The following is a 17,348-nucleotide window of genomic DNA, read 5'->3' as shown; positions in this document are numbered from 1 at the left end:
TCCCCCCCGTTTCCCTGTCAGCCATTTTCGGCGGCCACGCTGGGTGTTTTCCTGCACTAGTGATGCCAGAAGGTCTCTATTTGTTGATCACATCGCGAACCGTTGATTTTGGTTGCTGCAATCAAACGTGTTCTAAGAACTCAGTGAGTTCTGGGGAGTGTGCTGGCAAATCGATTCGATTATTATCCTCGGTCTCCAGAAGTATCTCTACTGATCGCGTACGATGTGGTGTGACATTGTAATCCATAAAATTGAATTCTTCGCCTCCGGCAACACGGAACAATCGAACATGACTTTGTAAAACTTCGTTGAAATATCGTTCACCAGTCATAATTCCTTTTTCCAGCACTTATAGTTTGGTGCGTCCATTAAGAATAATGCTTCCCACCATATAACCTCAGCACCACCATATCTATCCATTTGAAGAACATTCTCGCGATGGTAGCCGGTGCCACTTTCACGCGAGATCAACTGCCGTCTAAAATCGGAGTAAAGACTTAAACGACTGTCATCTGTAAAAGACTACATTAGCCCATTGGTGTCTTGTCCCATTTTTATGGATACGAACCACACTAGCGTTCTCTACGATGAGCTGCGGCTAAAGGGAGCCATGCCACAGGCCTTTTAGCGTATAGGCCTACTTTTCGCAGACATTATGCCACAGTTTTTTGAGATATCTGCGTACTTGTGCTAGAATGGAGCTGACTTGCAAGATGACCTGCCGCCGTGCGTCGATTACGTTTTGCTATTATAACCAAAACTCTGTCTTCATTCCCCGTGATAGATCGAGGGCAAACTCTTAGCAAACGTCTGGAACACATTCCATTGGTTTGAAACGCTGTCCAGAGCCCTGGATACAACAATATGTGAGATTACAAACTCTCTGGCAATAACAATAATTCTGCAGACCTCTTCAAGCTTTCCAAGAATTCTTCCACGCGTGAAATCCTCCTTGAGAGATTGCAAGACATCCATGTTTGCGACTTTACTCTTTAATGAAAGGAGCTTCCTTCAAACACAATTCGCTTAGCACAGCCTTCTGCCTTTTATCCTGCAGAGTGCTACCACGTGAACCCCTTCGCACGTCATTCGAAAATTTGAATGTATACCCGCTTTCTACTCGAAATCGCCAGTTATGCAAATTGCCGAAAGCTGATTTCGCGGTCATAACTTCAGAATACTGTTCGTCCTTGGGTTTTCGACACCAGTGTATATTCTTGTGTAGCTTTCACTCACTATCCACGACGATCAGAGATAGCCATAATAGCCTTCAAAAGATATACTTGCATAACTAAATCATAACACATATAAAGAATCATCCACGTTTAATTTTTCGTTGCGAATTCAGATTTCTCTTCCATTGTTATATGTAATTTCTAACCAATTAAAATTTTAATATTAACTACAATCAATTCATGTTTTTTTTATTTATCAATTTAAAATTTATTGCTTTTTATGACGTTTGGTGCAATTAATATACATGCCATACACTTGAAGTTTTCAGAATAGTTTTCTCTCTTGATTTTCAAAATGTTTTTTGAGATTTTTATTTTGTTAATTTATTTAATATTCTAGTGTTATAGTTTGTTTTCTAGTGTTATAAAGTTATATTTTAGTTGAAACGTTAAACATGGATATTTTACCTTATTTTTTCGGAATATATTATTCCTCTTCTTTCTGCCAGATCTGCAGGAATTGTACTACTACAGCTACTCAACATCATTTTATAGTCAATCTGCATAATCCCCTTAACTTGGTACTTCCAGTCATCTTTCACTCTTTCTACCTCAATGAAGCATTATCAAAGGACTATAATCTTCAACAGTACAAGAAGAATATCAACAGATAACTGTATTCATGGCCCTGCTTTCACTCGGCGTTGGTTTGCAATAGGCTCTTATGTCTTCTGAAAATTGCAGCAAACAGTGAACTGTACCTTCACTACTGAAGAAACCTTTACTGTGTGATGGAAATTTGCTAAATATATGCGCACTGAAGAACTAGGAATAGCAATTACCCGAACTTCGCAAACGACTTCTTTTTCTATGTCAAAATTGTTAGTTCTGATGGAACCTTTATGAAGAAGACTTGCAATTTTCACACGTAGGCTGACTGCTTACCCTCTCTCAATCTCAGTTGAGTCCATTCCTTGCCACTTCAAAGGACATATCTTTTCTTAAAAGTTTTAACGGTTCATAGAAAATAACTTCGCATCAAACAACACACAATTTTGTATTGTGTACAACAAATTCAAAACGACTAATTTTATAAATATTTAATTACGTGTTTGTCTCATTTCTGTTAAGGATGAAACTTGCGATATGTAGATATGAGATCGCTGTGGGCTGGTAACATTTGGAACAAAACAAGGAGTGTAGAAAAATCTTTTAACTCCAGCATTTAGAACCAGGTATGGAAGGTTCTACTATTTTATCATCGTTATTTTTCATCGATAGTTGCATTCCTTTCTATAGATGATTTGTAGACTTACCAACGACGAGAGTAAGTAGGCAGCCAACTGTTGCCATCTCGTGTTCCTAATCCTAACTGTATTATTGCACTGTTATTGTAAAAAGAAAGAGATATGAATGAAGTGTATGTAGTGGGTAACTATATACAATAGTCTTTGTTCTGCCCATCTGCCATCACTGAACACCACGATCCTAAGAGAAATCTGATACTGTGATATAAAAATAATGTTTTGGGAACATGAGCATTTATGTTTTAATGGAGAAAGAAAATGGAGTGAGTGGTACTCTACTACGTCGACAATAATTGGATCATCTCCCCTTCGCAACACCAATCAGCTAAATATTTGAATAATAAAAAAAATCAGCTAACGCCTTTTATTCCCTTATAGGAAGTAGCGAGACCTTTATACCCTATCTAGCTTTTGGAGACTGAGTGGGCAGTTCAATCTCCATCAGTAGCCAATCAGAGATAGGGCCAATGCCTATCACTAATTATGGTAGCCACCAATGAAAAGGCTGGCAAACAAGTGCTGCCATCTCTTGGTACCTAACCCTAACAAGACATGTCATTTGTCTGAAATAATATGGGTAGTACGGTCGATTTTCTTGAGTTTACGGGATGAAAAACCCATTTTTCCGTGCCAGAGATCGATTAACTCGGGAATCGGCCGAAGAAAGTTCCTCCAGTCGGCGACTAGACTTGAACTTAAGTCAAACTTCGAGCGACCAAGAGTAGAGGACGCAAGCGTCACTTCCACTGAGCTACACAAGCCTTATGTATTTGAAACACTTATCAAAGTTGAAATAAAATTTTAATTATTTCTCGAGGCTATTATTCCAGATGTGAACAGAATAGAATAATGTGAGATGAATTTTCTGAGATTATGTGTTTCTGAATATACTGTTTATATTTATATTTATATTTTTAAAATTATATTCTAAATTTCGGATTGCTATTCATTTAATGCTACGAAACATGTTCATATCTTCTTTTAGCTGAAATAAAAATTATTAATTTTCTCTAATTTTTTTTTTTTTTTCCAAATATTAACAGGTGGCAGAATTCACTCAAAACTGTTACACCTGGTACGTTTGTACATGTCTTTCTTACGGGTTGAAATATTTCTGAGTTGTTGTGAAGCTAATATGATCTCAGCAATACTCCTGGGAACGTAACATAATTTAAAGATAGTGCCGAAATGATGTTTTCAAACGAGATACATTTATAGATATAGCCGGCCTGGTTGGCCGAGTGGTTAGCGTATCCGCTCTGCATCCAAAAGGCTGCGGATTCGAATCCCGCCATGGGCATGGATGTTTGTGATTGTCTGTGAAAGTGGTAGTGATCGGCGGTAGATGGCGTTGGTGTAGATGATGAAGGTAGTTGCAGTTGGTGGAGACGGAGAGTTGTAGAATAGGTGTCCTCCCTCGATGAATCTTTGGACTTCTTGGAGATGTAATATAGCAGAGGATAATAATAATATTATTATCCTCTGCTATGATGACACTGAATAAAAAAAAATTCAATATGTTTTTTATCATTCTATGTCATTCAGCAAACGCACTGGTTTTTCAATTTTACCTAAGAAAACACAGAAAAAAGTTCCAATGAACAACACGTTGATTGAATACTATCTCACCAACACTTGAGTTCATCAAGGCGTTTTGTCATTTGTAATTTACATAAACGAATGTTCAATGGATCCGGAAGGGAACCTTATCAGCTATGCTGATAATGTTGCTACAGTTTTTCTTAGAACATGCCAAGTTAGCGTGACATAAAATACAGTTTTTTTTGAGCCTGCATATATATGGTTGAGTGAAAATAAAACTGATATGAATATTCAAAACTTGAATATTATGTAAAAAGTATTATATAATTAAATAAATAGATAAATTAATTAAAGTATTAAATATTATACAAAAAAGTATAATAAATATTTTATATATTTGCTTTGTATTAATACTTTATTACTTTTTATTTATATATTATTTTCGACTTATTAATTCTAATCAATACAGGAAATGTTTGTTCCCATTCGTCTAAGTAGGGTGGTTCCATGGGTTTGCGACTCCTGGGTGCAAAATTTTTGTGCCCCCCCCCCTTCCATTAAAAATTAAAAGATCCCGAAGTACAATAACATGGTTGTTACGAATCATCTTATTTTACTGCACATTAAGAGGAATGTACATTAAAATAAAGAAAAAACACAAATAGTAAAAAAAACCTTATTTTTATTCATTTCCCACTGAGATGTTCTTCTGGCTTTCATTACAGAAAAATCTTTTATGATATCTTCTAAATCTAAGCTGCAACATATTTCATTTTCTATACTTAATATGGATACATTTTTTAAATCTTTCTTGTGACATACTCGATCCTAAGTGATTTTTTATTAATTTTAATTTTGAAAAGGATCTTTCTCCAGAACCAACTGTTAACCAGTATTGTTAAAAAGTACGTAAAGCTATTACCAAATTCAGAAATAACGTTTTTAAATTATTTCCAAATACAAATGGCAAAATATCTAAACATGTCATTTGTGGTTTTAAATAATTTTTAATAGCATCTGATTCATCGCATAAATCTAGGACATTTATATCAGTTTATTTTCTGGTGCCATTAGATAATTTACTTTTTAGATCTAAACAATATTTCATTCTTCTTTCTTTCGGAATGTTTGATAATCTGGGGATGTCACAAAGAAAGTCAAGATTATCGTTATGTAATTTCAATAGTTCAAATCTTTCATTTAAATAATTTAAACTTGTGTCCAACATGGCGAAAAAGAAATTGATTTTAAAATTCGTTTTTGGCTCTTGAATAGATTCATCTGTGCTTTCATAATCAAACATTGTTTTCTTTTTACGTCGTCGAATTGCTGACAGAGGAGGAAACGTAGTATCAGCTTCTATTTCTTTTGCTAATTCTCTTGCTTCGCATATTTTGAAATTCATCATCATACCTATAATTTTCTAAATATATATATATTTATTTTGTAATACTTCTATTCCATTTTCAATAGTAGAATTAACTTTTTGTAACACCTTACTAGCTACAACTCCTCGTGACAAAATATTGTACCGTATCATAACTAAGCAGATAAATTTAAATGATCTTATTTTAATTTGCCAAACACTTTGCCTGAAATTTTGAATTTGCGTCTCTACTCATATCCTCAGACGACTCATATAATGAGTCACGGATTTCTCCTAAATTATATTTTAAGGATTTCATGGCTGATACTCTGCTTTCCCATCTAGTATCAGAAAGAAGTTTAACAATTAATGTAGGTACATAATTTTGAAGAATGTGCCAACGATAAGTGGAATAAGAAAAATAGGCATTTTTTTTTTGACATTCCTTCCACCAAAAAATAAAGTTCACGTTAGAGCTTGAAAAGAATAACTAATTTCCTTTTCTAGATTCACTAATAAAGAAACAAGAGAATGGACAAATCCAGCTCACAATTTATCGAAAACCAACAGACACAGGACGTTATCTGCACTTCAAATCGTCTCACGATATTGCGCAAAAACTAAGCATAATACATATGCTTAAACATACAGCGACAAATATTATCTCAGAAGAAAAAGATCTCCTTGATGAACTCACTCTCATATCTCAAACACTAGTAAACAACGGTTACCCAACAAATATAATCAAAAAGATTCTTCATGGAAACCCTCCACAGCAACAACCTCCTATCGCGTAATATACATCGCCCATCGTCATCCCTTATGCAGGCTCATTTTCAACAACAATAGCCAAACTCCTGAAGTCTTTCAACGTCAGAGTTGCTCTCAAACCTGTCAAAACTATAAGCCACATTTTAAAAATCTCCTAAGGACATTAATGTTTTCTTCAAATACGCAGCTGTATACAACATCCCATGTTCAGATGGATTAAATTACATAGGTCAAACATCAAGAAGCCTGGAAATTCGAAAAAAAAGAACATATAGGGGACGTGAACAACAACAGAACAGACACTTCAGGATTAGCCCATCACTTCTCGATCTCTAACCACACCATCGATTGGGATAACAGCTCCATGCCTTATATAGAAGAAGATTTTCAAACAAGCCGCGGTTGTACTCTGTTTGGAAGAAAATCTAACTCGAAATCCAGGAATGATTCTGAAAGACATCTGGAAAAGCCTAATAAATTCACTTAGCTTACCAGAATTTCATTTCGCTGAAAAGTATACAACGCGCTCAGTAAAAAATGACTGAGACACCACGCTCCATGCTTATGATGTTACGCGTCAGTTTTAATTTATTATTTGACTGTGTTACTCCATTCTTCTTTTTTACTAGCAAACGTTGGTGTGTATCGTTATACTTGCCCTGAAGAAACCAGACAGAATAGCTGGTGAAACTTGTTGACAATTTGTGTATATCATTTATTAATATCTGGTCAACGAATAAAACCAAGAAAAAGCTCACGTTTTAAAACATAAATTTCTTGAATTAAAGAAAAAAATTTCACTGAATCGGAAACAATTGTGGCGGCGTCATTTATTACTAAATTTAAGCTATGGGCAGCACAAGGTACAGGTGTCCCTCGTTTCACGAAATAATCTCGGAAAACGAACTCGCGTAAAGTGAGTTGAATTTAACATGGGTAAGATAGGGATAGGGGTTTCTTCAGAAGGATAAAAAAATAAGAAGAAAACTTTACACTTGTGAGCAAAAGAAATTTTAATGAATGAATTACTTAAACTTATAAACAAAACACACAAATTTCGTCCTTTCGTCGAGATTTAATACTTGCTGAGGCAAATAACCATGTTCCTGAATTACACTTAGAAATTTTGCTGGAAAGTTCTCAGCAGCAACAACATCAGTTCCCGCAGTTTCGCCAGTCAACTTGAGATTATGGAATCCATGTCGCACCTTGAAACGTTCAAATCACCCAGCACTTGCAGAAAAGGACTGCACTTTAGGATCAGGATCTATAGCATTCAAATCATTAAACAAACTTTTTTTTTAGGTGTTTGTTTTTTGTCCAGCCATTGTGCCAACATCCTTTCCAATTTCTCCATAATTGGTACCCTTATCTGTGTTATCTTAGTCGTCGACATTCTCGTCGCACTTTTACAACTTTCTTTTATTTTCTCTGCTTGATTTCTTATTGTTCTTAAAGTTGATTCTGAAATTCCTGTAGCTCTGACTATGTTGACTGTGCATCCATTACGTTCATACCTCTTTATAACTTCTAATTTTTCCTACAGTGTTATAGCTTTTCTCTGTTTTTCAGTCTTGGAAGTATTTTGATCACATTTACTCTTTTTTCCATGATGTTTGCGTTGCAGAAGACTCCAACAATGGCGCTTACGACGACATGTAGCGCGATGCCGCCTTGTCAAAGCGGTGCGCGCACAGTCACATGACCACGCAAAGGGTGACTGTGACAATTGCTACCGGTTGCGATTTTTTAAATTAATTTTTAAAATTGTGTTATAGCGAAAACGCGTAAAATGAAATTGCGTATAACGAGGGATACCTGTACATAAAATACCCTAGGATTTATATCTAATATTTTTTCTTTGAAGGTCGTTATTTTTGCCTTTCACGTTCGAACCGTAATCGTAACCCTGCCCGCGCATATCGTGAATATTTATTTTTCCTTTTTCTAAAAAATCTAATACAAATGCTTCTAAGCAGCACCAGTAGTATCAGTTATAGGACAAAAAGCTAAAAAATACTCACGTATTTCTACCTTTTTACTATCGTTATTAAAAATTAACGTATGTTTAATTAAATCAAGGGGATATTAGATCCCACATTGTTTTAAAACCGAATTAGAAACTCAAGGATTGGAATCAGAGAGTTTCATGCCGAATATAGTATAAAAAACTATTAAAGTATCGTATAGTATAGCAGAGTATATAAGTTCTTTTCGCTATTTGGTCTACCTACTCACTGACGAAGCCTCAAAAAAGGCTGAAACCGGTCTGGGTAGTGACCTCCCTACCATAATCTAATAACAACACATTTCCTAGGAAATGTGTTTTTACATTATGGAAAATACCAAGATTAGCGCTCAGAACTTTCCCCACCTTTGCAACGAGTTGCCCGTGTTTGTACTACGTACTAGGACTACTTGCATTCAGCTCACGCTAGTATTCGCCGATACCTTTATAGTTTTTAATACTATATTCGGCATGAAACTCTCTGATTCCAATCCTTGAATTTCTTATTCGGTTTTAAAACAATGGGATCTAATATCCCCTTAATTTGATTAATGTTTATATCGCCGAAATGAAGCCTGTTGGCTCTTTATATTTAAGTAACGTATGTTTATTTTCATCACGAAAACAAGAGATCCCATTCCATTATGTATTAAGCGTAAAATATTTATTTTTTGTTTAGTGTTAATTACTTTATGTTTTTATATATTTATTTACCATTCTGATTATTTATTGTATGCAGCCATTATTATATGCACCCACTGCGCATTCTCTATTTTACTCCCAGAATGCTTGTTCAGAGTGCCAAGAGCTGTGATTAAACAGAGTTGTGTTGAAGCTCGTAATATTCATTTAACTACCCAGTGACTCAGCCCCCCCCTTCACTGAAATCGCCCTCATTCGAAGGAGACAAATATGCACAAACAGTTCAGTGTATTATTTATTCCCTATTTTTTATGATCGTTTTCGATTATATCGCCCCTAAATTGGGCCGCACGGGTTCATTGCAACCTTCGCACTCTGGTATGGAACGGGCCTGCATCTAATCCTAACTGCAGTAGTGTTTCATTATTGTTTCCAGCATGCGTTATAATTAATCTTGGAAAGACCATAACAGTTCCATACAGGTTCAAACTGTAAACATATTAGTGCATGCCGCTATAAATTTTCTATTCGACTTAAATTTCATCATCACAGTGTATGTGCGTGCGTGCGCGCGCTCACACACACACATCTGTTTTGTCAGTCGGTATAGAATCTGAACACAGAGAGAAAGAGAGAGAGAGAGAGAGAGAAGGCTCTCATTTGTTTCCTAGTTTGAAATTAATTTCTAAATCATGGATGTAGGTCTGCCTTCTCTAACATGTCTTATCTTTTGTAATAGAGTTTACTATATAATGTGTTAAATACTTGAGACAAGTCGATAAAGACGACCATCATAATTTCGTTTTTATCTAAGGCGGTGTATATTAGGTCTATCACATCCTTTAGAGGAGACGTCGTTCCGTTATTCTTCTACAAGGCGTGCTATATTTTTATTATTATTAATTCTTATTCTTATTAATTCTAATTAATGCTTGAAATGTTTGTTCCCATGCATCTACTAACTGGAGTATTGTTTCACAAGTTATTATTGGTTCGTGACACTTCCAAGGAGTCCAAAGACTCATCGAGGGGGGGGGGGAGCACCTCTGATTAATAATGTCATCCAAGTCTGTCTGACTATCCACTTATGTATTACATGTGGATGGTCAGACAGACCATCATTCACATGAATGGGGTAACTTTCATCTTCTACAGTGACATCCCCTTTTTAGGACTACGCATTTCGAACATTCAAAAGAAGAAATCCAGAATGTATTTCTTGAAAAATCTGTGATTATTAATTAACTATGCGCATGATAACAAATATTAGAAAATTGATGTGACAAGAAATTTTACATCCTTCCCAACTGATACGTTTCCACTCATATATTAGTTTTATGTTTTAATGTTTCTAAATGCAGCATTTCTCTCTTTTATTATCTGGAAATGAGACTTATTTTCTTCGGTTCCCATTGGTTATACTACTGAGTCGTCTACAGTCATTTGGTAATCCAGAACGCGAGTTCCAGGAAATGATGCACTTGCACACATATACATGGGACACGCCCTTTTGGCAGTAGAAACATTTGAGGAGTAGCTGGTCAACTTCTATTCTGGCTACAGAAAAGGATCTGGTTAATAGTCTCCATTATTCTTTATATAATGATATTAGAGATTAAAATAAATTTCAAAATACTAAAAAAACTCAGTCATTCGGGATTTTCGATTTTTGCGTTTAAGAAGAAGCATGTCATTCCATCTTCCGTTAAAGTATAATGGCACGGTGTTTCTTTATTTGTTTGTTACCTTTTATTATCTATCTAGTCTAAGTCGCGACGCTGAAGTGTGCAGACGTGTCCAAAGTCGCTCTTGCCTAAAGTTGTATTTTGTGCGGTCTAGTACGTCAATCAGCTTCAAGATTTATACCTACATAAACGTAAGCACCTAATCTATCGCGTTAAAAAATTAGTTTTCTAAATTTGTGAAGCTAGGAAAAGTTATATTAAATTTAAAATTTTAAAATCTTCTTTGTTCGTGTGCTTATTGTTACAACGGTATGCCTTCGAGTACCGGGAATTTGTGATAGCTTGCGTTTCCCCTTATTCGCCCGAAGCAATGGCCAGTATAAACCACAGCATATCACCACCAGCAGCAGCCGGTCCACGCCCGAGCTCAGCAGGAATCGGTCAAAGGTCGCAGAATTCCGATCAAGGAAAAAACGCCAGCCACATCGCCAGAGAAGAAAAAGACATCAGTCTCAGCCCCCCGGACAACAACGGACAAAGGTCAGTACTCTCTGTCTCCTATGCTAACATTGTAGCTAATACTTCCGCGCGAATTAATACCACTGCCACAACGCGTACAAACGTTCACCTAGCCAACCGCTTTTCCCGAGATAACGGAATTGTAATTTTCGCAATCGAAAACACCCCACTGGAAAAGTATCTAGATGCAGTAGCTCAACATGTTCTCCCAAAAAATATAACTCACATTTCAAGAGTTGCCGGAACCGTACAAATGTACTTTAACAACGCATCTTGGTCTGAGACATTAATTGAAAAGGGAATAGACATCGGAGCATGCCACGTGAATATCTCACCAATCGCAATTGCTCCCACAAAAGTAACAGTGTCAAATGTACCACCGGAAATAAGCCATCAAATGCTTCGCGGATTACTATCAAAATACGGCGCAGTGACAGATAAAATCCGAACGCTACGCGCCTCTACAACTAGGCCTGAATTCGCTCACATCAAGAGCTTTAGAAGACAGGCTCTAATGCACTTTGGCGACAATACAATCGGCTCCATACCCAAAATAATCAACACAGAAATAGACGGAGTACCCTACACCTTTTATATTACTGTTGCTGCTCAGTGCTTTTACTGCCACGAAGAAGGCCATGTAAGGAAGTTATGCCCGTATATACCCAGAAATGAGAAACCGGTTAACAATACTACTAACCCTAGCGAATCAGAGAATCAGAAGCAGCAAGCAGCCAACCCCAAAAAACAGAGCATCCCTAACAAACAACAAAGATCTCAAGGAAACAGCTCTCAGTCCAGTACCGAGGAGACAAAATCAAGTGATAGCACTAAAGAAATCCAACTTTCGAAAGAACCTCCACCAACATCGATTAAAAGCAATCCTAGAGAAAAGGAAACGGAACACAGACAACTAACTAACTCTGATAAAGATACAAATAACGAAGAGGAGCAAGAAACAAAAACGGAAAAAAAGCCAAAGACAAACCAGCGCAGCTGCAGCAGGGAACCTTTGCCTCCAAGCACTCTGGAACCCTCCCAGCAGCCTGTAGAGGGGGATGAAGAGATCGAGCTTCTTGAGTCCTCAGATGATGAAGAGGAAACTGGAAATGCAAGTCTTCCTCACACTGAAGGCCCACTTACAAGTGAGCAGCTTCAGAGCTTTCTTAAAAAAGTTCGAGGCTCCTCACAAAAACTGCTAACAGCCTATGACTACACCGCTGACATCAGTGGCCTTATCACCCAGCTGGAAGAGTTAAGAACTATTCTGGCAGGAAAAAGAGGGAGAAAAACCACCAATCTCAGGAAAAGGATATACTACCTGATAAACGGGCTTGAATCCCAGCGGCAGCGTAACTATCCATAAAGGAAGTGAGAATTACCGCACCAAATAAAACTAAACCATAAAAATAATGAGCACCTCAATAAACCTTCTCTCACTAAACGCTAGAGGATGTGCCACACCACTGCGAAACAGGCTGGTCCTGCAGCATATCCTTGCCCACCGGCCAGAAATAGTTATGCTGCAGGAAACAAACTTCCATTGCAATAGCAAAGCTTCATATCAACACTGGAAGAACTGGCCTTATACCATGCACCACTGTCCTGCCATACAACTTCATGGATCGGGAGTCAGCATTGGAATTCACCAAAACAGCGCTCTAAAAGTAGAAATAATCGATACCTTTCCTGGGTGTGCAATATATGCACTCATTACAACTCAGACAGGAAAGAAAATATATATCATTAACATATACATCCCACAAAATGACCAGCTTGCAGTGCAGGTACTGGAGTTTGTGCGAAACCACCTCAGCAAGGTCAATGACCACATCATACTGGCAGGGGATTTCAACTGCACTCTGGATCCTGCAATGGACAGACAGCAATGCCAAGAACATCGACACTCACTAGCTCAGCTTCTCCAGGATGTAATAAATGACTTCGAGCTGACTGACACCTTCAGACACTTGCACCCACACGAGAAAATGTTCTCCTGGAGAGCCAAAGGTGGTCCTACCAGTGTCTTATACCAGGCACGGCTCGACAGATACTACACATCGATGCACACAATACCCTACATCAGGAGAGTCACATACCATCCATCTCATGCATCAGACCATGATTCCATCCTTCTTAACATTTGCTTTCCTGGACACACCAGATACAAAGGAGGAGCATACTGGATATTTAACAACAGCCTACTAAAGGATACAGAATATCTCAGAACCTCTAAAATCTATATCGAAACTCTCATCAGAAATATACCTACTTCACAATCAATTTCCGAGTGGTGGTCACTTTTTAAATCCAAAGTTAAGGTATTCACCCAAAAATATAGTCACCGAAGAAATTTGAACAAGCATTCAGCCCTTAAAAATTTGCAACAACAACAGCAATTGCATCATCCAGAATCTGAGGAATACCAGTCCCTAGAAGCCACCATACGCTCACACCTAGAGCACTCTGCAAGAGGAGCACTAATAACAGCACGACGCAAACATATTAACTTCGCAGATGCCCCTACAAAGTATTTCTTTTCACTAGAAAAACGCCAACAAGAGTGCACCACTATATCTGCTATTAAAACAGATAATGGAAACATCATAGAAAATAATGACGAAATCCTCTTATATACCTTGCAGTACTACAAAAATTTGTACCAAGCCAACCCAACATCTATGGAGGCCACGAATAAAATTCTCTCCGATGTGAAAAGACTCTCACCAACTACAAGGAGTAACACAGAACTCCCTATCACGTTACACGATCTGAAAACTGCCTGCACCTCCTTACCTAAAGATAAATCTCCTGGCATAGACGGGCTCACCACTGAATTTTATCAGTCCTTCTGGGAACAGCTTGGACCTATCCTCTACAGAGTATTTCTCGAAGCGAATACCAATGGCTTTCCACTCAATATGACAACATCAGTTATCAAACTCATTCCAAAGAAAGGAGACGCGACGAAACTAGGAAACTGGAGACCCATCTCTATCACAAACACCGACTGCAAAATTATATCCAAAGCCATTGCCAACAAACTTAAACCCGCTCTGAGCGAAATAATAAATAGGCATCAGAGCTATTCCATCCCTGGAAGATCTATCCACGAAAACTTACACCTCATAAGGGATCTCATAAGCATAGCGAACAACAACAGTGAAACACTAGACCAAGTAACACTAGACCAAGAAAAAGCTTTCGACCGCGTTGAACACCTTTACCTCTTCAACTGCTTGAAAGCATTTGGCTTTGGCTCAGGCATCATTCACACTATTAAAATGTGTATGCCAAGGCACAGTTTTGCATGAAAATAAACAACAGGCTTACCATAACTGCACCATACAGCAGAGGTATTAAACAAGGCTGTCCACTCTCCGGTCCTCTTTACACAATTGCCATCGAACCCTTTTTGTGTAGACTCAGCATGCTGCTCAAAGCATGCCGCCCTAAACTTCCCTACCAAACCATAACCCTGACAGCATATGCTGATGATGTTACAATCATAGCCCGCAAAGAAGAGGACTTTCATAACATACAAAAGGCATACCAACAATATCAGGCAGCTTCAGGAGCCAAACTAAACACACATAAAACCATAGGACTATGGTGTGGCAAATGGAAAAACCGAACCGATTCCCCAATGTCTGGTACCTGGTCCACAGAGGGAAACAAATACCTGGGGATTTACCTAGGAAACACACCCTCTTATGTGGATAAGAACTGGGAAACACTAAACAAGCGTTTCAAGCAAGTTCTAGGAAAGTGGGCAGCAATACGAGCCTCTGCCTCCACAAGAGGGAGAACAATAATCGTTAACCAAATAGCCACCAGTGTCCTTTGGCATACACTAAAGATTCTTACGCCACCAGTGCAATTCATCAAACAAATAAAGTCAACCATATATCGATTCATATGGAATAAAACAAACTGGCTTTCCTACTCTCAGCTATGTACTTCTCTAAAAGATGGAGGACAAAAGTTGGTCTCCATTGACAACAGGATAACAACGTTCCGCGCTCGATTTCTCATAAATGCCCTACAACAGGAAATATCACACAAATGCACCACTGAGTACATTTTCACTTCTGCCACTAGAGGTCTCTCTCTCTCCACCACCTTAAGAATGACAACAGCTCAAGTACCTGTAAATTTAACAAATTTCTACAAAGATGCCCTTCGACGATGGAAGAAGCTAAACCTCCAGCACACAGTGAAGACAGCATCTCTACCTGAAATCCTCATGGAACCCATCTTTCACAACACGATGGTAAGAAGCCCGATCACTCAGAAAGAATTTTTCTTTCCTCCATGGAGCTGGCGAAACGTGAGGATCTTGGGTGACATTCTTTCTCCAAGCCTCACCTGGCGCTTTCCAAATTCGCTCGAAAACCTAGAATATGGGAATGAGGCTGAGCAGATAGACACCGTAAAGGCCGCGTTTCAAGCCGCTATGCCTGATAACATAACAGAAGTGGGGCTTTGCCCTCCAAACTCAGAAGTTCTGGCGCCTATCTTTCTAATAAAAACCAATAACTCATGGGAGAAACTTACACCCAGCAACACCAACAAGATCTACAGTACACTAACACAACAGTCGAACCAAAGCACTTTGTTGGAAAATCCTGCATCATCTGATCAAACACTATTTCAATGGGATCTACCATATCGCACAAGAGCCATCAAACCTGACGCAGATATTCAGTGGAGAATGTGGCATAATATATTACCCACTCCTACTATTTTACGAAAATTTAACTCAAACGTCTCAGATAACTGCCTCTTCTGCTACCAATTAGGAACGGTCCGGCATATATACTTGGAATGCCCAGTCAACACTAAATTAATCAGTTTGACTCGGGAAACGGCAGCTCTTACCTGTGGTAATCTTCATACAGAAGAGGAATATTTCAATCTCGTCCATGTGGAGTCCAATAACCATTCATTCTGCAATTACCTTTTCATCACCGCAAAAGCGGTAATATACAACTTCTACCTCAGACATACAAGACCAGACAGCACAGCAACTTCACAGAGAGAGGCAACTGACCAACTCACTGCAGCCTTCCAACAAAAGGTGAGATGTCGGATCCTACACGAGCATCACCACCATAGGCAAAACAACACCTTAGATCTTTTCCACCAAGAATGGAATCTACGGAATCAACTCCTGGCTGAGCAGGGCGACTGCATTATAATCCACTTTCCAGCATAGAAGTGACACCTTTACCCCCCCCCCCCCCCAAAGGAAAAAAAAAGAAAGGGGGAGAAAGAAGGATTGTTGTGCTTAACAGTGCGAAAGTTAATCAGCTGGCACTCTCATGTTAATAGATAATATTGTGCAAAAGTAACTTTTATGTTCTTCCACATTTATGTTCTTATGTTAAAATAAGATCTTATGTTATCATGTTAAAATAACTCTTAATGGCTTTAATTTATTTAAAAAAAAAATGTAATTAGCCTTATAAGTGACCTCGATGTAACATACCTCAACAAGAGTATGAGCATGTAACCTCTCTGTCTGACTGCAGAGAACCAAAAACCGGTTAATCATGTATATAAGATTGTTATGTTTACAATAAAAAAAAAAAATATATATATCTATATATATATATATATATATATATATATATATATATATATATATATATATATATATATATATATATATATATATATATATATATATATATATATATATATATATATATATATATATATATATATATATATATATATATATATATATATATATATATATATATATATATATATATATATATATGTGTGTGTGTGTGTGTGTGTGTGTGTGTGTGTTAAAGACGCCAAGCTATTTAAAACCTGGATTTACTCCATATCCCAAGTAAGCAAACAGACAAACAAGTCAAGTTTGCGCCTGAACGTATTTCAAGTCTAGCTGACCCGCAAAGTAGTGCAAGCCAAGGCAACTCTTGGTAAAGGTAGAATAAGCTGTGATCACTATTCTTAATATTTACCCTTAATGCAAATCCCATCTCCTTGAGAAGATGTATGATGCTATGTATTAAAGGCAAGAGGCCACTACCCAGACCGGTTTCGACTTTTATTGAGGTCTCATCAGTGGGAGCCTGGCTTAGGAATACCAAGATTTAAGTAATGCAGAGCTTATTAGTATTTTACCAAAACAAGTTACCATAACTTTGTGCTTTGACCTTATTAAATAAAAATCTCAGAATGAGAGATAGATGTAGAAAGTTTTTTACCTGTATAATATATGTTAAAGATGCCAAGCTATCTTTAACATATATTATACCGAAGGTAAAAACCTTTCTACATCTATCTCTCATCCTG

This window comes from Typopeltis vanoorti, chromosome 4 (assembly GCF_054136105.1).
Source record: "Typopeltis vanoorti isolate ZY-2024b chromosome 4, IOZ_Tvanoo_1.0, whole genome shotgun sequence".
NCBI classification, from domain to species: domain Eukaryota; kingdom Metazoa; phylum Arthropoda; class Arachnida; order Uropygi; family Thelyphonidae; genus Typopeltis; species Typopeltis vanoorti.
Note: the sequence above shows the minus strand (reverse complement) of the source record.